Source organism: Mytilus galloprovincialis, chromosome 4 (genome assembly GCF_965363235.1).
Source record: "Mytilus galloprovincialis chromosome 4, xbMytGall1.hap1.1, whole genome shotgun sequence".
NCBI lineage: Eukaryota > Metazoa > Mollusca > Bivalvia > Mytilida > Mytilidae > Mytilus > Mytilus galloprovincialis.
Window position 1 is genome coordinate 36,530,995 of NC_134841.1, and position 23,219 is coordinate 36,554,213.

Below are 23,219 nucleotides of genomic sequence, written 5' to 3' on the forward strand. Positions count from 1 at the left end.
AGGTCACGACGCAGATTGAGGAATTCCAGGTATGTTTTCTGTTAAGACCTTTGTGTATGTCTAATGTTGTCTTTTCTTTTTTTCTGGCAGGGCGCGACGCAGATTGGAGATTCGCAGGTATGTTTTCTGTTAAGGCCTTTGTGTATGTCTAATGTCGCCTTTTCTTTTTTTCTAGCAGGTCGCGACACAGATTGAGGTATTCCAGGTATGTTTTCTGTTAAGACCTTTGTGTATGTCTAATGTCGCCTTTTCTTTTTTTCTAGCAGGTCGCGACGCAGATTGAGGAATTCCAGGTATGTTTTCTGTTAAGACCTTTGTGTATGTCTAATGTTGTCTTTTCTTTTTTTCTGGCAGGGCGCGACGGAGATTGGAGATTCGCAGGTATGTTTTCTGTTAAGGCCTTTGTGTATGTCTAATGTCGCCTTTTCTTTTTTTCTAGCAGGTCGCGACGCAGATTGAGGAATTCCAGGTATGTTTTCTGTTAAGACCTTTGTGTATGTCTAATGTCGCCTTTTCTTTTTTTCTAACAAGTCGTGACACAGATTGAGGAATTCCAGGTATGTTTTCTGTTAAGACCTTTGTGTATGTCTAATGTTGTCTTTTCTTTTTTTCTGGCAGGGCACGACGCAGATTGGAGATTCGCAGGTATGTTTTCTGTTAAGGCTTTTGTGTATGTCTAATGTCGCCTTTTCTTTTTTTCTAGCAGGTCGCGACGCAGATTGAGGAATTCCAGGTATGTTTTCTGTTAAAACCTTTGTGTATGTCTAATGTCGCCTTTTCTTTTTTTCTAGCAGGTCGTGACGCAGATTGAGGAATTCCAGGTATGTTTTCTGTTAAGACCTTTGTGTATGTCTAATGTTGTCTTTTCTTTTTTTCTGGCAGGGCACGACGCAGGTTGGAGATTCGCAGGTATGTTTTCTGTTAAGGCCTTTGTGTATGTCTAATGTCGCCTTTTCTTTTTTTCTAGCAGGTCGCGACGCAGATTGAGGTATTCCAGGTATGTTTTCTGTTAAGACCTTTGTGTATGTCTAATGTCGCCTTTTCTTTTTTTTCTAGCAGGTCGCGACGCAGATTGAGGTATTCCAGGTATGTTTTCTGTTAAGACCTTTGTGTATGTCTAATGTCGCCTTTTCTTTTTTTCTAGCAGGTCGCGACGCAGATTGAGGAATTCCAGGTATGTTTTCTGTTAAGACCTTTGTGTATGTCTAATGTTGTCTTTTCTTTTTTTCTGGCAGGGCGCGACGCAGATTGGAGATTCGCAGGTATGTTTTCTGTTAAGGCCTTTGTGTATGTCTAATGACGCCTTTTCTTTTTTTCTAGCAGGTCGTGACCCAGATTGAGGTATTCCAGGTATGTTTTCTGTTAAGGCCTTTGTGTATGTCTAATGACGCCTTTTCTTTTTTTTCTAGCAGGTCGTGACGCAGATTGAGGTATTTCAGGTATGTTTTCTGTTAAGACCTTTGTGTATGTCTAATGTTGTCTTTTCTTTTTTTCTGGCAGGGCGCGACGCAGATTGGAGATTCGCAGGTATGTTTTCTGTTAAGACCTTTGTGTATGTCTAATGTCGCCTTTTCTTTTTTTCTAGCATGTCGCGACGCAGATTGAGGTATTCCAGGTATGTTTTCTGTTAAGACCTTTCTGTATGTCTAATGGTTCCTTTTTTTTCCTTTAGGTCGTGTGGCCTTTCTTTTTTTTTTGCAGGGCGCGACGCAGATTGAGGATTTTCAGGTATGTTTTCTGTTAAGACCTTTGTGTATGTCTAATGTTGTCTTTTCTTTTTTTCTGGCAGGGCGCGACGCAGATTGGAGATTCGCAGGTATGTTTTCTGTTAAGGCGTTTGTGTATGTCTAATGTCGCCTTTTCTTTTTTTCTAGCATGTCGCGACGCAGATTGAGGTATTCCAGGTATGTTTTCTGTTAAGACCTTCGTGTATGTCTAATGTCACCTTTTCTATTTTTCTAGCAGGTCGCGACGCAGATTGAGGTATTCCAGGTATGTTTTCTGTTAAGACCTTTGTGTATGTCTAATGTCGCCTTTTCTTTTTTTCTAGCAGGTCGCGACGCAGATTGAGGAATTCCAGGTATGTTTTCTGTTAAGACCTTTGTGTATGTCTAATGTCGCCTTTTCTTTTTTTCTAGCAGATCGCGACGCAGATTGAGGTATTCCAGGTATGTTTTCTGTTAAGACCTTTGTGTATGCCTAATGTCGCCTTTTCTTTTTTTCTAGTAGGTCGCGACGCAGATTGAGGAATTCCAGGTATGTTTTCTGTTAAGACCTTTGTGTACATCTAATGTTGTCTTTTCTTTTTTTCTGGCAGGACGCGATGCATATTGGAGATTCGCAGGTATGTTTTCTGTTAAGTCCTTTGTGTATGTCTAATGTCGCCTTTTCTTTTTTTCTAGCAGGGCGCGACGCAGATTGAGGAATTCCAGGTATGTTTTCTGTTAAGACCTTTGTGTATGTCTAATGTTGTCTTTTCTTTTTTTCTGGCAGGGCGCGACGCAGATTGGAGATTCGCAGGTATGTTTTCTGTTAAGGCCTTTGTGTATGTCTAATGTCGCCTTTTTTTTTCTTTCTAGCAGGTGGCAATGCAGATTGAGGAATTCCAGGTATGTTTTCTGTTAAGACCTTTGTGTATGTCTAATGTCGCCTTTTCTTTTTTTCTAGCAGGTCGCGACGCAGATTGAGGAATTCCAGGTATGTTTTCTGTTAAGGCCTTTGTGTATGTCTAATGTCGCCTTTTCTTTTTTTCTAGCAGGTCGCGATGCAGATTGAGGAATTCCAGGTATGTTTTCTGTTAAGACCTTTGTGTATGTCTAATGTCGCCTTTTCTTTTTTTCTAGCAGGTCGTGACGCAGATTGAGGAATTCCAGGTATGTTTTCTGTTAAGACCTTTGTGTATGTCTAATGTTGTCTTTTCTTTTTTCTGGCAGGGCACGACGCAGATTGGAGATTCGCAGGTATGTTTTCTGTTAAGGCCTTTGTGTATGTCTAATTTCGCCTTTTCTTTTTTTCTAGCAGGTCGCGACGCAGATTGAGGTATTCCAGGTATGTTTTCTGTTAAGACCTTTGTGTATGTCTAATGTCGCCTTTTCTTTTTTTCTAGCAGGTCGCGACGCAGATTGAGGAATTCCAGGTATGTTTTCTGTTAAGACCTTTGTGTATGTCTAATGTCGCCTTTTCTTTTTTTCTAGCAGATCGCGACGCAGATTGAGGTATTCCAGGTATGTTTTCTGTTAAGACCTTTGTGTATGCCTAATGTCGCCTTTTCTTTTTTTCTAGTAGGTCGCGACGCAGATTGAGGAATTCCAGGTATGTTTTCTGTTAAGACCTTTGTGTACATCTAATGTTGTCTTTTCTTTTTTTCTGGCAGGGCGCGACGCAGATTGAGGTATTCCAGGTATGTTTTCTGTTAAGACCTTTGTGTATGTCTAATGGTTCCTTTTTTTTCCTTTAGGTCGTGTGGCCTTTCTTTTTTTTTTGCAGGGCGCGACGCAGATTGAGGATTTTCAGGTATGTTTTCTGTTAAGACCTTTGTGTATGTCTAATATTGTCTTTTCTTTTTTTCTGGCAGGGCGCGACGCAGATTGGAGATTCGCAGGTATGTTTTCTGTTAAGGCCTTTGTGTATGTCTAATGTCGCCTTTTCTTTTTTTCTAGCAGGTTGCGATGCAGATTGAGGTATTCCAGGTATGTTTTCTGTTAAGACCTTTGTGTATGTCTAATGTCGCCTTTTCTTTTTTTCTAGCAGGTCACGACGCAGATTGAGGAATTCCAGGTATGTTTTCTGTTAAGACCTTTGTGTATGTCTAATGTTGTCTTTTCTTTTTTTCTGGCAGGGCGCGACGCAGATTGGAGATTCGCAGGTATGTTTTCTGTTAAGGCCTTTGTGTATGTCTAATGTCGCCTTTTCTTTTTTTCTAGCAGGTCGCGACACAGATTGAGGTATTCCAGGTATGTTTTCTGTTAAGACCTTTGTGTATGTCTAATGTCGCCTTTTCTTTTTTTCTAGCAGGTCGCGACGCAGATTGAGGAATTCCAGGTATGTTTTCTGTTAAGACCTTTGTGTATGTCTAATGTTGTCTTTTCTTTTTTTCTGGCAGGGCGCGACGGAGATTGGAGATTCGCAGGTATGTTTTCTGTTAAGGCCTTTGTGTATGTCTAATGTCGCCTTTTCTTTTTTTCTAGCAGGTCGCGACGCAGATTGAGGAATTCCAGGTATGTTTTCTGTTAAGACCTTTGTGTATGTCTAATGTCGCCTTTTCTTTTTTTCTAGCAGGTCGTGACGCAGATTGAGGAATTCCAGGTATGTTTTCTGTTAAGACCTTTGTGTATGTCTAATGTTGTCTTTTCTTTTTTTCTGGCAGGGCACGACGCAGATTGGAGATTCGCAGGTATGTTTTCTGTTAAGGCCTTTGTGTATGTCTAATGTCGCCTTTTCTTTTTTTCTAGCAGGTCGCGACGCAGATTGAGGAATTCCAGGTATGTTTTCTGTTAAGACCTTTGTGTATGTCTAATGTCGCCTTTTCTTTTTTTCTAGCAGGTCGTGACGCAGATTGAGGAATTCCAGGTATGTTTTCTGTTAAGACCTTTGTGTATGTCTAATGTTGTCTTTTCTTTTTTTCTGGCAGGGCACGACGCAGATTGGAGATTCGCAGGTATGTTTTCTGTTAAGGCCTTTGTGTATGTCTAATGTCGCCTTTTCTTTTTTTCTAGCAGGTCGCGACGCAGATTGAGGTATTCCAGGTATGTTTTCTGTTAAGACCTTTGTGTATGTCTAATGTCGCCTTTTCTTTTTTTTCTAGCAGGTCGCGACGCAGATTGAGGTATTCCAGGTATGTTTTCTGTTAAGACCTTTGTGTATGTCTAATGTCGCCTTTTCTTTTTTTCTAGCAGGTCGCGACGCAGATTGAGGAATTCCAGGTATGTTTTCTGTTAAGACCTTTGTGTATGTCTAATGTTGTCTTTTCTTTTTTTCTGGCAGGGCGCGACGCAGATTGGAGATTCGCAGGTATGTTTTCTGTTAAGGCCTTTGTGTATGTCTAATGACGCCTTTTCTTTTTTTCTAGCAGGTCGTGACGCAGATTGAGGTATTCCAGGTATGTTTTCTGTTAAGGCCTTTGTGTATGTCTAATGACGCCTTTTCTTTTTTTTCTAGCAGGTCGTGACGCAGATTGAGGTATTTCAGGTATGTTTTCTGTTAAGACCTTTGTGTATGTCTAATGTTGTCTTTTCTTTTTTTCTGGCAGGGCGCGACGCAGATTGGAGATTCGCAGGTATGTTTTCTGTTAAGACCTTTGTGTATGTCTAATGTCGCCTTTTCTTTTTTTCTAGCATGTCGCGACGCAGATTGAGGTATTCCAGGTATGTTTTCTGTTAAGACCTTTCTGTATGTCTAATGGTTCCTTTTTTTTCCTTTAGGTCGTGTGGCCTTTCTTTTTTTTTTGCAGGGCGCGACGCAGATTGAGGATTTTCAGGTATGTTTTCTGTTAAGACCTTTGTGTATGTCTAATGTTGTCTTTTCTTTTTTTCTGGCAGGGCACGACGCAGATTGGAGATTCGCAGGTATGTTTTCTGTTAAGGCGTTTGTGTATGTCTAATGTCGCCTTTTCTTTTTTTCTAGCATGTCGCGACGCAGATTGAGGTATTCCAGGTATGTTTTCTGTTAAGACCTTCGTGTATGTCTAATGTCACCTTTTCTATTTTTCTAGCAGGTCGCGACGCAGATTGAGGTATTCCAGGTATGTTTTCTGTTAAGACCTTTGTGTATGTCTAATGTCGCCTTTTCTTTTTTTCTAGCAGGTCGCGACGCAGATTGAGGAATTCCAGGTATGTTTTCTGTTAAGACCTTTGTGTATGTCTAATGTCGCCTTTTCTTTTTTTCTAGCAGATCGCGACGCAGATTGAGGTATTCCAGGTATGTTTTCTGTTAAGACCTTTGTGTATGCCTAATGTCGCCTTTTCTTTTTTTCTAGTAGGTCGCGACGCAGATTGAGGAATTCCAGGTATGTTTTCTGTTAAGACCTTTGTGTACATCTAATGTTGTCTTTTCTTTTTTTCTGGCAGGACGCGACGCATATTGGAGATTCGCAGGTATGTTTTCTGTTAAGTCCTTTGTGTATGTCTAATGTTGTCTTTTCTTTTTTTCTGGCAGGGCGCGACGCAGATTGGAGATTCGCAGGTATGTTTTCTGTTAAGGCCTTTGTGTATGTCTAATGTCGCCTTTTTTTTTCTTTCTAGCAGGTGGCAATGCAGATTGAGGAATTCCAGGTATGTTTTCTGTTAAGACCTTTGTGTATGTCTAATGTCGCCTTTTCTTTTTTTCTAGCAGGTCGCGACGCAGATTGAGGAATTCCAGGTATGTTTTCTGTTAAGGCCTTTGTGTATGTCTAATGTCGCCTTTTCTTTTTTTTCTTGCAGGTCGCGACGCAGATTGAGGAATTCCAGGTATGTTTTCTGTTAAGACCTTTGTGTATGTCTAATGTCGCCTTTTCTTTTTTTCTAGCAGGTCGTGACGCAGATTGAGGAATTCCAGGTATGTTTTCTGTTAAGACCTTTGTGTATGTCTAATGTTGTCTTTTCTTTTTTCTGGCAGGGCACGACGCAGATTGGAGATTCGCAGGTATGTTTTCTGTTAAGGCCTTTGTGTATGTCTAATTTCGCCTTTTCTTTTTTTCTAGCAGGTCGCGACGCAGATTGAGGTATTCCAGGTATGTTTTCTGTTAAGACCTTTGTGTATGTCTAATGTCGCCTTTTCTTTTTTTCTAGCAGGTCGCGCCGCAGATTGAGGAATTCCAGGTATGTTTTCTGTTAAGACCTTTGTGTATGTCTAATGTCGCCTTTTCTTTTTTTCTAGCAGATCGCGACGCAGATTGAGGTATTCCAGGTATGTTTTCTGTTAAGACCTTTGTGTATGCCTAATGTCGCCTTTTCTTTTTTTCTAGTAGGTCGCGACGCAGATTGAGGAATTCCAGGTATGTTTTTTGTTAAGACCTTTGTGTACATCTAATGTTGTCTTTTCTTTTTTTCTGGCAGGACGCGACGCATATTGGAGATTCGCAGGTATGTTTTCTGTTAAGTCCTTTGTGTATGTCTAATGTCGCCTTTTCTTTTTTTCTAGCAGGGCGCGACGCAGATTGAGGAATTCCAGGTATGTTTTCTGTTAAGACCTTTGTGTATGTCTAATGTTGTCTTTTCTTTTTTTCTGGCAGGGCGCGACGCAGATTGAAGATTCGCAGGTATATTTTCTGTTAAGGCCTTTGTGTATGTCTAATGTTGTCATTTCTTTTTTTCTGGCAGGGCGCGACGCAGATTGGAGATTCGCAGGTATGTTTTCTGTTAAGGCCTTTGTGTATGTCTAATGTCGCCTTTTTTTTCTTTCTAGCAGGTGGCAATGCAGATTGAGGAATTCCAGGTATGTTTTCTGTTAAGACCTTTGTGTATGTCTAATGTCGCCTTTTCTTTTTTTCTAGCAGGTCGCGACGCAGATTGAGGAATTCCAGGTATGTTTTCTGTTAAGGCCTTTGTGTATGTCTAATGTCGCCTTTTCTTTTTTTCTAGCAGGTCGCGACGCAGATTGAGGAATTCCAGGTATGTTTTCTGTTAAGACCTTTGTGTATGTCTAATGTCGCCTTTTCTTTTTTTCTAGCAGGTCGTGACGCAGATTGAGGAATTCCAGGTATGTTTTCTGTTAAGACCTTTGTGTATGTCTAATGTTGTCTTTTCTTTTTTCTGGCAGGGCACGACGCAGATTGGAGATTCGCAGGTATGTTTTCTGTTAAGGCCTTTGTGTATGTCTAATGTCGCCTTTTCTTTTTTTCTAGCAGGTCGCGACGCAGATTGAGGTATTCCAGGTATGTTTTCTGTTAAGACCTTTGTGTATGTCTAATGTCGCCTTTTCTTTTTTTCTAGCAGGTCGCGACGCAGATTGAGGTATTCCAGGTATGTTTTCTGTTAAGGCCTTTGTGTATGTCTAATGTCGCCTTTTCTTTTTTTCTAGCAGGTCGCGACACAGATTGAGGAATTCCAGGTATGTTTTCTGTTAAGACCTTTGTGTATGTCTAATGTTGTCTTTTCTTTTTTTCTGGCAGGGCGTGACGCAGATTGGAGATTCGCAGGTATGTTTTCTGTTAAGGCCTTTGTGTATGTCTAATGATGCCTTTTCTTTTTTTCTAGCAGGTCGTGACACAGATTGAGGTATTCCAGGTATGTTTTCTGTTAAGACCTTTGTGTATGTCTAATGTCGCCTTTTCTTTTTTTCTAGCAGGTCGTGACGCAGATTGAGGAATTCCAGGTATGTTTTCTGTTAAGACCTTTGTGTATGTCTAATGTTGTCTTTTCTTTTTTCTGGCAGGGCACGACGCAGATTGGAGATTCGCAGGTATGTTTTCTGTTAAGGCCTTTGTGTATGTCTAATGTCGCCTTTTCTTTTTTTCTAGCAGGTCGCGACGCAGATTGAGGTATTCCAGGTATGTTTTCTGTTAAGACCTTTGTGTATGTCTAATGTCGCCTTTTCTTTTTTTCTAGCAGGTCGCGACGCAGATTGAGGTATTCCAGGTATGTTTTCTGTTAAGGCCTTTGTGTATGTCTAATGTCGCCTTTTCTTTTTTTCTAGCAGGTCGCGACACAGATTGAGGAATTCCAGGTATGTTTTCTGTTAAGACCTTTGTGTATGTCTAATGTTGTCTTTTCTTTTTTTCTGGCAGGGCGTGACGCAGATTGGAGATTCGCAGGTATGTTTTCTGTTAAGGCCTTTGTGTATGTCTAATGATGCCTTTTCTTTTTTTCTAGCAGGTCGTGACGCAGATTGAGGTATTCCAGGTATGTTTTCTGTTAAGACCTTTGTGTATGTCTAATGTTGTCTTTTCTTTTTTTCTGGCAGGGCGCGACGCAGATTGGAGATTCGCAGGTATGTTTTCTGTTAAGGCCTTTGTGTATGTCTAATGTCACCTTTTCTATTTTTCTAGCATGACGCGACGGAGATTGAGGTATTCCAGGTATGTTTTCTGTGAAGACCTTTGTGTATGTCTAATGTTGTCTTTTCTTTTTTTCTGGCAGGTCGCGAAGCAGATTGAGGTATTCCAGGTATGTTTTCTGTTAAGACCTTTGTGTATGTCTAATGTCGCCTTTTCTTTTTTTCTAGCAGGTCGTGACGCAGATTGAGGAATTCCAGGTATGTTTTCTGTTAAGACCTTTGTGTATGTCTAATATCGCCTTTTCTTTTTTTCTAGCAGGTCGTGACGCAGATTGAGGAATTCCAGGTATGTTTTCTGTTAAGACCTTTGTGTATGTCTAATGTCGCCTTTTCTTTTTTTCTAGCATGACGCGACGGAGATTGAGGTATTCCAGGTATGTTTTCTGTGAAGACCTTTGTGTATGTCTAATGTTGTCTTTTCTTTTTTTTTGGCAGGGCGCGACGCAGATTGGAGATTCGCAGGTATGTTTTCTGTTAAGGTCTTTGTGTATGTTTAATGTCGCCTTTTCTTTTTTTCTAGCAGGTCGCGACGCAGATTGAGGTATTCCAGGTATGTTTTCTGTAAAGACCTTTGTGTATGTCTAATGGTTGCTTTTTTTTTACTTTAGGTCGTGTGGCCTTTCTTTTTTTTTTGCAGGGCGAGACGCAGATTGAGGATTTTCAGGTATGTTTTCTGTTAAGACCTTTGTGTATGTCTAATGTTGTCTTTTCTTTTTTTCTGGCAGGGCGCAATGCAGATTGAGGTATTCCAGGTATGTTTTCTGTTAAGACCTTTGTGTATGTCTAATGGCGCCTTTTCTTTTTTTCTAGCAGGTCGTGACGCAGATTGAGGAATTCCAGGTATATTTTCTGTTAAGACCTTTGTGTATGTCTAATGTTGTCTTTTCTTTTTTTCTGGCAGGGCGCGACGCAGATTGAGGAATTCCAGGTATGTTTTCTGTTAAGACCTTTGTGTATGTCTAATGTTATCTTTTCTTTTTTTCTGGCAGGGCGCGACGCAGATTGGAGATTCGCAGGTATGTTTTCTGTTAAGGCCTTTGTGTATGTCTAATGTCGCCTTTTCTTTTTTTCTAGCAGGTCGCGAAGCAGATTGAAGTATTCCAGGTATGTTTTCTGTTAAGACCTTTGTGTATGTCTAATGTTGTCTTTTCTTTTTTTCTGGCAGGGCTCGACGCAGATTGGAGATTCACAGGTATGTTTTCTGTTAAGGCCTTTGTGTATGTCTAATGTCGCCTTTTCTTTTTTTCTAGCAGGTCGCGACGCAGATTGAGGTATTCCAGGTATGTTTTCTGTTAAGACCTTTGTGTATGTCTAATGTTGTCTTTTCTTTTTTTCTGGCAGGGCGCGACGCAGATTGGAGATTCGCAGGTATGTTTTCTGTTAAGGCCTTTGTGTATGTCTAATGTCGCCTTTTCTTTTTTTCTAGCAGGTCGCGACGTAGATTGAGGTATTCCAGGTATGTTTTCTGTTAAGACCTTTGTGTATGTCTAATGTTGTCTTTTCTTTTTTTCTGGCAGGGCGCGACGCAGATTGGAGATTCGCAGGTATGTTTTCTGTTAAGGCGTTTGTGTATGTCTAATGTCGCCTTTTCTTTTTTTCTAGCAGGTCGTCACGCAGATTGAGGAATTCCAGGTATGTTTTCTGTTAAGACCTTTGTGTATGTCTAATGTTGTCTTTTCTTTTTTCTGGCAGGGCACGACGCAGATTGGAGATTCGCAGGTATGTTTTCTGTTAAGGCCTTTGTGTATGTCTAATTTCGCCTTTTCTTTTTTTCTAGCAGGTCGCGACGCAGATTGAGGTATTCCAGGTATGTTTTCTGTTAAGACCTTTGTGTATGTCTAATGTCGCCTTTTCTTTTTTTCTAGCAGGTCGCGCCGCAGATTGAGGAATTCCAGGTATGTTTTCTGTTAAGACCTTTGTGTATGTCTAATGTCGCCTTTTCTTTTTTTCTAGCAGATCGCGACGCAGATTGAGGTATTCCAGGTATGTTTTCTGTTAAGACCTTTGTGTATGCCTAATGTCGCCTTTTCTTTTTTTCTAGTAGGTCGCGACGCAGATTGAGGAATTCCAGGTATGTTTTCTGTTAAGACCTTTGTGTACATCTAATGTTGTCTTTTCTTTTTTTCTGGCAGGACGCGACGCATATTGGAGATTCGCAGGTATGTTTTCTGTTAAGTCCTTTGTGTATGTCTAATGTCGCCTTTTCTTTTTTTCTAGCAGGGCGCGACGCAGATTGAGGAATTCCAGGTATGTTTTCTGTTAAGACCTTTGTGTATGTCTAATGTTGTCTTTTCTTTTTTTCTGGCAGGGCGCGACGCAGATTGAAGATTCGCAGGTATATTTTCTGTTAAGGCCTTTGTGTATGTCTAATGTTGTCATTTCTTTTTTTCTGGCAGGGCGCGACGCAGATTGGAGATTCGCAGGTATGTTTTCTGTTAAGGCCTTTGTGTATGTCTAATGTCGCCTTTTTTTTCTTTCTAGCAGGTGGCAATGCAGATTGAGGAATTCCAGGTATGTTTTCTGTTAAGACATTTGTGTATGTCTAATGTCGCCTTTTCTTTTTTTCTAGCAGGTCGCGACGCAGATTGAGGAATTCCAGGTATGTTTTCTGTTAAGGCCTTTGTGTATGTCTAATGTCGCCTTTTCTTTTTTTCTAGCAGGTCGTCACGCAGATTGAGGAATTCCAGGTATGTTTTCTGTTAAGACCTTTGTGTATGTCTAATGTCGCCTTTTCTTTTTTTTCTAGCATGACGCGACGCAGATTGAGGTATTCCAGGTATGTTTTCTGTGAAGACCTTTGTGTATGTCTAATGTTGTCTTTTCTTTTTTTCTGGCAGGGCGCGATGCAGATTGGAGATTCGCAGGTATGTTTTCTGTTAAGGCCTTTGTGTATGTCTAATGTCACCTTTTCTTTTTTTCTAGCAGGTCGCGACGCAGATTGAGGAATTCCAGGTATGTTTTCTGTTAAGACCTTTGTGTATGTCTAATGTCGCCTTTTCTTTTTTTCTAGCAGGTCGTGACGCAGATTGAGGAATTCCAGGTATGTTTTCTGTTAAGACCTTTGTGTATGTCTAATGTTGTCTTTTCTTTTTTTTCTGGCAGGGTGCGACGTAGATTGAGGTATTCCAGGTATGTTTTCTGTTAAGACCTTTCTGTATGTCTAATGGTTCCTTTTTTTTTCCTTTAGGTCGTGTGGCCTTTCTTTTTTTTTTGCAGGGCGCGACGCAGATTGAGGATTTTCAGGTATGTTTTCTGTTAAGACCTTTGTGTATGTCTAATGTTGTCTTTTCTTTTTTTCTGGCAGGGCGCGACGCAGATTGGAGATTCGCAGGTATGTTTTCTGTTAAGGCGTTTGTGTATGTCTAATGTCGCCTTTTCTTTTTTTCTAGCATGTCGCGACGCAGATTGAGGTATTCCAGGTATGTTTTCTGTTAAGACCTTTGTGTATGTCTAATGTCGCCTTTTCTTTTTTTCTAGCAGGTCGTGACGCAGATTGAGGAATTCCAGGTATGTTTTCTGTTAAGACCTTTGTGTATGTATAATGTTGTCTTTTCTTTTTTTCTGGCAGGGTGCGACGCAGATTGGAGATTCGCAGGTATGTTTTCTGTTAAGGTCTTTGTGTATGTCTAATGTCGCCTTTTCTTTTTTCTAGCATGACGCGATGGAGATTGAGGTATTCCAGGTATGTTTTCTGTGAAGACCTTTGTGTATGTCTAATGTTGTCTTTTCTTTTTTTCTGGCAGGTCGCGAAGCAGATTGAGGTATTCCAGGTATGTTTTCTGTTAAGACCTTTGTGTATGTCTAATGTCGCCTTTTCTTTTTTTCTAGCAGGTCGTGACGCAGATTGAGGAATTCCAGGTATGTTTTCTGTTAAGACCTTTGTGTATGTCTAATGTCGCCTTTTCTTTTTTTCTAGCAGGTCGTGATGCAGATTGAGGAATTCCAGGTATGTTTTCTGTTAAGACCTTTGTGTATGTCTAATGTCGCCTTTTCTTTTTTTCTAGCATGACGCGATGGAGATTGAGGTATTCCAGGTATGTTTTCTGTGAAGACCTTTGTGTATGTCTAATGTTGTCTTTTCTTTTTTTCTGGCAGGGCGCGACGCAGATTGGAGATTCGCAGGTATGTTTTCTGTTAAGGTCTTTGTGTATGTCTAATGTCGCCTTTTCTTTTTTTCTAGCAGGTCGCGACGCAGATTGAGGTATTCCAGGTATGTTTTCTGTAAAGACCTTTGTGTATGTCTAATGGTTCCTTTTTTTTTACTTTAGGTCGTGTGGCCTTTCTTTTTTTTTGCAGGGCGAGACGCAGATTGAGGATTTTCAGGTATGTTTTCTGTTAAGACCTTTGTGTATGTCTAATGTTTTCTTTTCTTTTTTTCTGGCAGGGCGCAATGCAGATTGAGGTATTCCAGGTATGTTTTCTGTTAAGACCTTTGTGTATGTCTAATGGCGCCTTTTCTTTTTTTCTAGCAGGTCGTGACGCAGATTGAGGAATTCCAGGTATGTTTTCTGTTAAGACCTTTGTGTATGTCTAATGTTGTCTTTTCTTTTTTTTTGGCAGGGCGTGACGCAGATTGAGGAATTCCAGGTATGTTTTCTGTTAAGACCTTTGTGTATGTCTAATGTTATCTTTTCTTTTTTTCTGGCAGGGCGCGACGCAGATTGGACATTCGCAGGTATGTTTTCTGTTAAGGCCTTTGTGTATGTCTAATGTCGCCTTTTCTTTTTTTCTAGCAGGTCGCGAAGCAGATTGAGGTATTCCAGGTATGTTTTCTGTTAAGACCTTTGTGTATGTCTAATGTTGTCTTTTCTTTTTTTCTGGCAGGGCGCGACGCAGATTGGAGATTCGCAGGTATGTTTTCTGTTAAGGCCTTTGTGTATGTCTAATGTCGCCTTTTCTTTTTTTCTAGCAGGTCGCGACGCAGATTGAGGTAGTCCGGACACAAAATGCATATCAACTTTTTGCACCGGAACCTTGCCCTAATGGAAATAAAGGTGGAATTTCCCCTTCTCGGAAGCTCTCTGACTTTATCCATACTTTTTCTTCTCTATTCTTTCCTCCACTATCTGGAGTACCACTACTCTTGTAGTGTAGCACGGATTAGCAACTGATTTACTGTAAGCAACTGTGTGCATGTGCAGGAATATTATACAGTGTATATGATCGGTGCATATAAAACCAGTATTATTTCGCCTAAATATATTGTTCTAGATACTGGTGTAATGGATGTCAACACAGCCTGGCGTACCCACCACCAATTTACAACGCAACAGCAGTTGGTCTTATCCAAATTGAGCTAAGGCTGCGATCCCAGCTAGGAGCTCAATTCAAACATAAAACTTTAAAATAACTTAATGTCAAATCACTTTTGTAAACGTGCAGGAAACTGTTCCATCCCCATACTACCGGGTATATACATTTGAACTCCATATAAATCACATATGTTATATCAAATATACACTAATCAATGTCTATTACTTTAAAAGTTCATGCACTGTGGCATATACTAAAATCTAAAATTACTTCATGTACCACCAAATTATCAATGTTACTGTGGCAATTTGTTACTCAGCATATAACTCAGCTTTTTATTGTTCATTCTAAATTAAACCAATATGCCATCTTTATTGGTACTTCACTCAAGTTTCCTTACACTGCACCAGTAGCCTTATATCTCCTACTTCACTAGAAAAAAAACACACAACAATTTAAGTTGCTTACATAATAGTTACTTTATCACCTATTTGGGAATTTTTTTTTATTATCCTAGTATAATTTCCTTATACCTTAATAGAAAAGTAATTTCTTAACTTAATAGAACACCTTAGCCATTTGTATCAACCCTTAAGTTTCCTTACAAACTTAAATTTAAGTATTGCAAAAAAAAATATCAGAACACAAGGCTTACTTAACATTTAATTGTCATATTAAACCTTAAACTTTTGATTAATAGTAACTTAATAAATTTATTTATTTTATTTTAAACTATTTAATGATTTTACCGGTGTCTAAACTGGTCCGCCGTTCTATCTATAGCTTTGCACCGAAGGTCAGTGTAGCGATAAGTGAACACAACAGGGGTCCAGTTTAACCGGTGTCCTTATGTTTGAAAATGAGCAGCTAGAGTTTACTGAATTTTTGGTATGTTTTGGGATAAAAGTCAAACTTTATGCACACCAAATCTTATTGGAAAAGAGCAGTTGTATTTTTTTTTAAATTGTCATTAATATGTTTTGATAGACAATTAAGGGGAAATAACTGTTCTCCGGCCTAAGAGGACGATGCCGTCGATGGTCCCCTGAATTTTGCACCATTTGCTTCAAATTTGAAATGCAAAGATATTTTATTGTTAATTTATAGTAAATGATTGGGAAATAATTTGTGATGCCTATTTTACCATATTTTGGGTTTGTTAAGTTTATATGTTGAAACTTTTGCGGCAAATCTCAAATCAGGGGCTCATAATTTTTCTGTTTTGAGCAAATTCCTACTCATTCTGTCTTTCTGATAAGAAATATTTCATTTAAAGGACTTATTCCAAAATATTGAGCAAAATTACAAGAAAAAACTGCCCCTAAGTAATATTAAATTAAACATTTACTTTATTTAATGGAATTTAAGTTAATAGACTTAAATTCAGTTATCGCCGGGGCCACTCACGGATTGTGTTTCATGTTTTAGATTTACCCAACATGAGTGACGTTATATTCTGTGACGTCATTTAGTCCTTTTTAGAATTTCATCGCAGCAAGCAAGCTGTTTAAATTTCATAAGCGGTAAACTTGAAAACCCGCCCTCCCACTCCTTTTTATTGTACAAGATACTGCTTTTTTGTATTTATTTTTCAGGTTTGTGTCGGTGACAGTACTAGTGGTGATACAGATTTGACTGATGATGTTAACTTGTTTGCTGTTGAGAAAAGTGACTTTTATTTGAACTTTGAGCATCATAAATATATTCCCGTAAATGACAGAATTCGCTGCATAGAATCTTAATGTTAACTATGAAATTTTAGGTTTTTGGATAATACAGACTACACTTGTGTATCCCACGGTGTTTTCTAAATTTAAAGCACCAGTGTATCCCACGGTGCATCTTTACATTTTCATATATATCTATCTATCTATCTATCTGGTTGCCATATTATCTTCGGGTAACCGACCATAGATCTATCTACATATACATATACATCTATGGTCTATCTATCTATATATATATATATATTATATATTATATGAATCTATCATATTATGAATAAAAGCTGTGGCCAGATATCGCCAAACCATATATGTATTTTGTTTTAATGGCACCATCTGAGATAATTGGTGTAAACACCAATTTCACATATCTTTTTGAAGGATTTGGGTGGTCATTAAAAGGACCTTTGGTTGAGTTGCTGGGTTGCTGTCTCATCTATGGTGCTGGTGGTAGTTTTCTCTTGCAGTTAGTACTATGGGTAAGAAAGGCAGGCACTGGGTCCAACTGTCCTTTTCTGTAAACATCTTGCTCTTTACTTTTTAGCTTGGCCTCTCTATGTTCCACTATTTTTTCCCCACTCTGTGTAACAATGTGTAAGACATCTATGTTTAACTTCCGGTTTTTTTCCATAGTCTTGCTTGTTAGGTAAACTGTTTATCCATGCTTTGCTGAGGTTCCTGGCAAGTTGTTGTTTCTGTGAATTCCAGATGCCAATCTGGCCTCCATGCCTCTTGAGAAGATTACATACATTCTTAGGTAAATTCACACTCAAAGACCTGTGCACAGCTTCATTCTTGTTGGTGGTGTTGTAAAGCTTCATACTACTAATTGCATCTTCGCTAAGCTTCATTCTCAAGATCTCTTGTAGTAACAACTTTTCTTTTTCATCCATTTGTAGGATAGTAATGTTATGACAGCCAAGGATGCAATTCTGAAAACTGTAGGTTGAGTTTTGAACTTTTCATTGATTACAGGGATTCCTTTTAAGACTTCCAACAGTTTTCAAGAATTGCAAACAATTAGAATTATTAAACCAAGTAGTTTTAAATTTAAGTTTAAATTTTGTTTAGTTTTGACTGTTATCCTTTTAAGGAACCTGGGGATTTCAAGAGTTAGTTGATGATGATCTTACACTAAATAACTCAAAATGTGGTGATTAAGTTGAAAGCATCTATCCCATTGAACTAGAGATAAAGGATACAACAGATACAATTACGTCTGCCTCATATCTTGACTTACATCTAGAAATTGACAAAGAGGGTTGGTTGAAAACAAAACTTTACGACAAAAGCATGAAAAGAGATGATTTCAGCTTCCCAATTGTGAACTTTCCATTTCTATGTAGCAACATTCCAGCAGTGCCTGCATACAGAGTACATCTTCCAATTGATGCCATATTCCCTGGCTTGTATTTCCTATCATGATTGCCTTGATAGAGGGCTGGTGCTCACAAGGAAGCTATCAAATAAGAGTTCCAAATAATGAAGTTGAGATCATCCCTTCATAAATTTTCTGGATGCCATCACAATTTGGTTCACCTTTTTTTATGGAATAACCGTTTTACAGATGATATCGGAAATGTTCCTTATGTCATTACTACAATCCCCTTCCCTTTTTACATATGTGACCTATCGAATTAAACTATTACCAGGTTTAAATATTAATGAACAACACGACCTTCTAGCTGCTTATCCTTTCAGAGCACCGTTATCACTGCTGGTTTTTGACTGTCCCACTGGTATCTTTCGCCCCTCTTTTGAGACTTCTGAAGGATCACGTTAAGAATATTTTAAAGACGTCTGGCGTACTAAATTATAATCCTAGTATTTAAAGAATCATGGTTAAATGCTTTCCAATTTTACCCTTATGATAGCCGAAAAGGACCATTTGACGTCTAACGGCAAAAGGCATTACCACCCTCATTACTAGACTGAACTCGTCAACTTGGAACTTAATTCATAACACTCAAGTAATATTAATTAATTCAAAATAAAAGGGTCCAGAATTGAGTATTTTTTAATCAACGGCATTGTCCTATGTTAGTTATAAATAAAGCTGAATTCTTTGATTCACAGTTTTTACGAAATATTTTAAAAGCTAAGAAAACTGCATCTTATAATCAGCATGACTTTATCAGATGACAATACCAAAAAAATACTAAAAGTTCAGGCTAAAATAAGGCTATACATGTACATAGTTATATACTGAAATTCAGTCTCAAACCCATGATATTGCAGGGGTGTTCTAGTACATCTTAATAAAAGTGTAAGGGGTGGTAGAAATTGTGGGGTGCTACGCTTTTGGTAAAGGAGTAGGTTCAGTAAGACCCCTTTTTGGCCCCAAAATATAGCAGTTTTACAAAATTGTTAAAATGTAAACCTTTAGTTATTTATTGGACTGTAGAATGCTTCTGTTACATAAATATGGGCTGTTTTTGACAATACAATGCACTTATATCCAGTACTAGCACCATTAAGTCATGCTAAATTACTGAAATCCTCATAATTCTAGCATTTTAGTTTAATTTTAGAGTAGACGGTTTTCGTGTGAAACGAAAGTGGCCGCATTCGTGTTCATCCTTAATATTGAAATGTAAGTTGTATTTTATGATAATACATAACATATATAAAGGTTGAGGATGAACACGGATGCGGCCACTTTCATTTTTACCAAAAACCATCTGAAAAGTGACATTTTTCGGCATATTAGGTAGATTTTTCATATTTGAGCTTGAATCGGATCGTTTTTAATGACTAAATCTGTTAAAATCTTTCACATAGTCATAAACTAATTAATTCAAATAAAATAGACACTTTTAAGTGTTCAAAAAGTGGTCAAAATCTTTCGTCAGATGAACCTGAAATTTGAGGCCAAAATCGGTCCTTACCGGACCTACTTCTTTTGAAAGTTTAAAATCATATATGAGACAATATCTGAAAAAGTCTAATTTTTGGAAATAAGAAAAAACAAAAAATTTTTTTTTAGACCCAGTATTTTAATAGCACAAATCGAAGAACACACATTTGGGATCTAGGAACTGTTGTCTGTAATTCAAATAATTGTTTAATAAGGAAACAATGGCTATTTTAAAAATGGTACAAAACAAATACAGTTCTTTCCTGTTACCAAAGTGAATCAATTTTAAAAAGTTTCTAATGGGAATAAGGAATAAGTTTAAGACAATATTTGTGGTTTACTAGTATATCCTGCAATAGTTTATCAAATGCCAATTATTTATTTTAGCATTTGCAATACAAAAGGTTTAGAAATATACTTAAATATAGTCAGATATGTCGGTAACATGAAAGAATCTTGAGTAACAGCACAACGGTAACAGGACAGAGTTGGTAACAGAAAGGATTTTTCTGCTTAATTTTAAAGTTTAAGAAAAATACACCATTTTAAATTGGTCACAATTGGAAGATAACAGCAAACAATGTCATTTATCCTTTGAAACTGTATTTGCAAGATGAAAAATCTGCCTAGGTAAGGAAAAATTCTAAAATAAATTCCTTTCTGTTACTATCTACTAAACTAGAATTGCACAATGTTCTCTGCTGTTATCAAAAGCAAAAAACCTATTTTTTTATTAAATATACTGTATATTATTTAGAAATTTATTTAATATGGTGGTGATGACTTATATTAAATAAAATGGTTGGCATATAGTAGATTAACTTTTCGATTCTTCAGTGAAATTGTCTTGAACATCCTTCCTGTTACTGATGATGGTTATGCTGTTACTTTTTATCAGGTAACATGACAGAACGTAACAGAAAGGAATTACGCGATAGTTTTTGTCCTTTTAATCACATTAAATGTAAGTGTATTTCCTGTGACATATAACTTTTAAAAAGATGATATAAAAACACACTTAATGCTGTGGTGCACACTTAAAAATATTCTCAGAAAGTGTAAGAAAAGGCTGTAACAGGATAGAACACCAATAAGTATTTTTCTATAAATTCTTACCTTGGATGGGCTTGAATTTTCAAACCTGGCCGCCTTTCCAACTATTTCTTTGTACTAATGCATTCAGGAAATGATGCTCTTCACAATACATAATGGGAAAATAACTCTTGGTCTTGTAAACGTTTCCACAGGTGAAAAAAACCCAGTGGTAACAGGAGGGAAATCACCCATGGGGACAAATTTTTTTTCTCTTAAAATTTGCAAAATTTTATTACATGCTATAGTTATAATATAAAAAGACAAATTAGGGGCAAGTTTATTATATAATATATCATATATGTGAAAATCGGACGCCTGTTCAATTAATTTGGATATTATTTGAATGATTTAGTTTTCAAAAAAACACAGGGGACAACATGATTTTAGGGGGGGTTGAACATTTAAATTACAATATTTTATTGGAAGAAATATAATAATGAGTGTTTAATTGGCAGGCCATGGTGCATTATATAATTTAGTTTATACTGAAACTTAAAATTTTCAAAAAAGATGGTTGAATAAAAAAATAATTGCTGGTGAAGTGCGGGACATGGAAATTAGACTTTTTCAGATATTGTCTCATATGGTATTTTTGTCTGAATTAAATTTTGTATTTTACTACTCCAGTTGCCATGGTTGGATAAAAAAGATATTGGGAGATAGTTTGGGATATTCTGGTGACTGCCAATTCAATTTTGATTACAAACATTATGTACAATGGAGAGGATATATTTCATTAATTAAATAAAATGGATTCAGTGAACAGATTAGCATAAAACCCGTCATGAAAAGCATTTTGAAGTAGCCAGGAGACCTGAGCTCCATGGAAAATGATTACCGGTAAATGAATCTTCAACCTGACTAAGTCTGGAGTCTATACATAAAAAAATGATAAGGGCAAGTTTATTTAAGCCTAACAATTTCTATACATTCTCTAGAAATATTTGATAAATATTTCAAATTGAGACATGTTCAAGCACCATTGGAGAACTTGTGAGCAGTTGAAATTGAAATCATGAAATGACAAGGTTGGACAAATTACAACAAGATTTATTCATTCAATGGGAGTTGACTGTTACATATGCAGATAATTATGAGCAGTTAAAATTGAAATCTAGAAACTATAAGGGTGAGGGGGACTAATTACACCAATATTTATTCATTCAAGGGGAGATACTCTGTAATATTTGCAGATAATTTTTGTGCAGGAGAAATTCAAATCATAAAACTCGGATTATGTTTTCCATCTTTTAAATTAATTCTACAAACTGGTGTTGATGTTATACTTCTGTGTACATGCAGTAAGAAATCAGAAAAATATTAAGTAAATGTTATATTGACAGCGAAAATGGATTTGTAAAATATAAAATGTATCCATTTAAAAAAATTTTTAGGCTCTTTCTGTGACATGTTTTTATGGTATTGGGAATAAGACTTGGTGGTCAAATCACAGGGGGTCAACTTCCTATTATTGGGTATACGGGGATGTGCCAAAAATATGGGTCATAATTTTTCGAGATTTTATATAAAAATGACCCTCCTTTTTAATGAAATCCTATATTAAAATGCATTTACGTTTGATAACTATATATTGATTTGGGGTATGATCTACATATCATATATAAATATGCTATTGACAATCATACATTATTAATGGTCAATTATTATATTAAATTAAATCAATTCATTTGAAAGTTCACCTTTCAAACAAAGTGCTTTCAAATAAGTTCCCAAATGAACCCCGGTGAGTTAGTGCTTATATAAGCATGGGTCATATTTTAAATATTGTATATAAATATAGGTCATTCTTTCTTAAATATTTATATAACTATAGGTACTAAATTCCAGTGAATGTTATATTAAAATGGGTACGTTTTTTGAGGCAAAAATGGCACACCCCTACCAAGAAAATATCGAAGTTACCCCCCCGTGGGTCAAATACAGCTTTTACAAAGGTAGGTACCAGTATTTTGTTCCATTTTTAAAAAGAATACTGTGGAATCATTTATTTTCGTGGGTACCAATTTTTGTGGATTGTGGAATGCATGTATGAGGGCCCTCATGGGGTTTTTGATTATGTGATTACTTGGCCGTTTTTTTAATGATTATTTGATTATTAAGCCAAATATTTCATGATTATTTGATTACCTAGGACTGTATTTTTAGTTTATGATTATTTGATTACTAAAGATAAGCAAATATTTAATGATTATGTGATTATATTGGCAAAAAAATGGTGATTATGTGATTACTAGGACCCCCCATGAGGGGCCTCATGTATTTTCGTGGATATTTGATTACCTATGTGGTTTTGCCTAAGTCTGCATACAAACATATAGAAAATTTGCTATTCATTGAACATTTAAATCCCTGGTTTTTACAAACTGTACATTTAGTATATTACAATTATCATTTTAAACAGTTTTTAAGGATGACGCATTTTATATTTTAGATTAGATCCACAGCTTGTCTTTAGGATTGATGCATGGAATAATGGCCATCCGAGCTGACTTATATGGTAAGTATCAGTCAGATTTTTGAACTATTCAACCTGGGAACAGTATATCTAACGAGAAATGAATCTGATAGGCTTAAAATTTTCAGTAAAAAATTGATAAAATCTCGGACTCCCCTAGACTTCCTGAGACTTCGCAAGATTTATGGATTTTGATCAGGTCTGACTGAAAAACTATTGGAACTGCTCAATAAATTAACCACATGATTCTAATTATAAATTAATACAAATGTGGAAGTTTTAATATAAAGTAGATATATTTGGTCATATAAAATTACCAAAATAAGTTTAATTTATTTTGTGTGAAGTGTTTTATAACGGGAATGCAATTTGAATTAATATCATCAGAAATGATTAGGATAATAGCGAGTACATTTTTACACATGTCCTTTTCCTTAAGTATCTTTACTAGCTATGACCTGACTATAAAATCGGCAACAATTGGGTAGTGTCAAGTCCCATCTATGTTCCTGATTCAACATATAGTACCACTGTAGATTTTCATGTTATAACTGTATTTCTCTAATTCTATGGAAATTTATCCCTTTCCGAAACCCATTGTATAAAAAAATTTGATCAACGTGTGATTGCCGATGATCTATGGATGATTTTAAGGGTTATAATCTGTTTAGCTAACTGGATGAATCAAAATATACTAACAGGTGTTAATGAAATTGACAACTTCGTGGAAATTCAATGTGAAAGGCACTCGAAGGGGATCTTTGTTTAACAAAAAAAAAAGAAAACTTATTTTTAAATCATTAGAGAAACAGATTCTTACATACATGACATAGTTACTCAT

At 37.2% G+C, this 23,219-nt stretch overlaps 1 protein-coding gene and 2 long non-coding RNA genes across 3 annotated transcripts in view; 1 reads left to right on the forward strand and 2 right to left on the reverse strand.

Annotated features, from left to right (window-relative positions):
- Window positions 1-1,128: 1,128 nt before the first annotated feature.
- LOC143072028 (uncharacterized) lies at window positions 1,129-2,338 on the reverse strand. Its single transcript, XR_012977021.1, has 2 exons — window positions 2,012-2,338; window positions 1,129-1,281 (listed from the first exon to the last, which is right to left on the reverse strand). It is a non-coding gene; the product is annotated as an uncharacterized LOC143072028 (long non-coding RNA).
- Window positions 2,339-2,341: 3 nt separating this feature from the next.
- On the reverse strand, window positions 2,342-6,976 carry LOC143072027 (uncharacterized). Its single transcript, XR_012977020.1, has 4 exons — window positions 6,289-6,976; window positions 5,760-6,199; window positions 2,629-5,029; window positions 2,342-2,539 (listed from the first exon to the last, which is right to left on the reverse strand). It is a non-coding gene; the product is annotated as an uncharacterized LOC143072027 (long non-coding RNA).
- An 8,039-nt stretch (window positions 6,977-15,015) lies between these two features.
- The window catches only part of LOC143072029 (hydroxylysine kinase-like), a 43,771-nt gene continuing 35,567 nt past the window's right edge, over window positions 15,016-23,219 (forward strand). The window contains exon 1 of the mRNA XM_076246795.1: window positions 15,016-15,114. The gene's annotated coding sequence lies outside the window, so the exon portion shown is untranslated. The remainder of the gene's footprint in view (window positions 15,115-23,219) is intronic.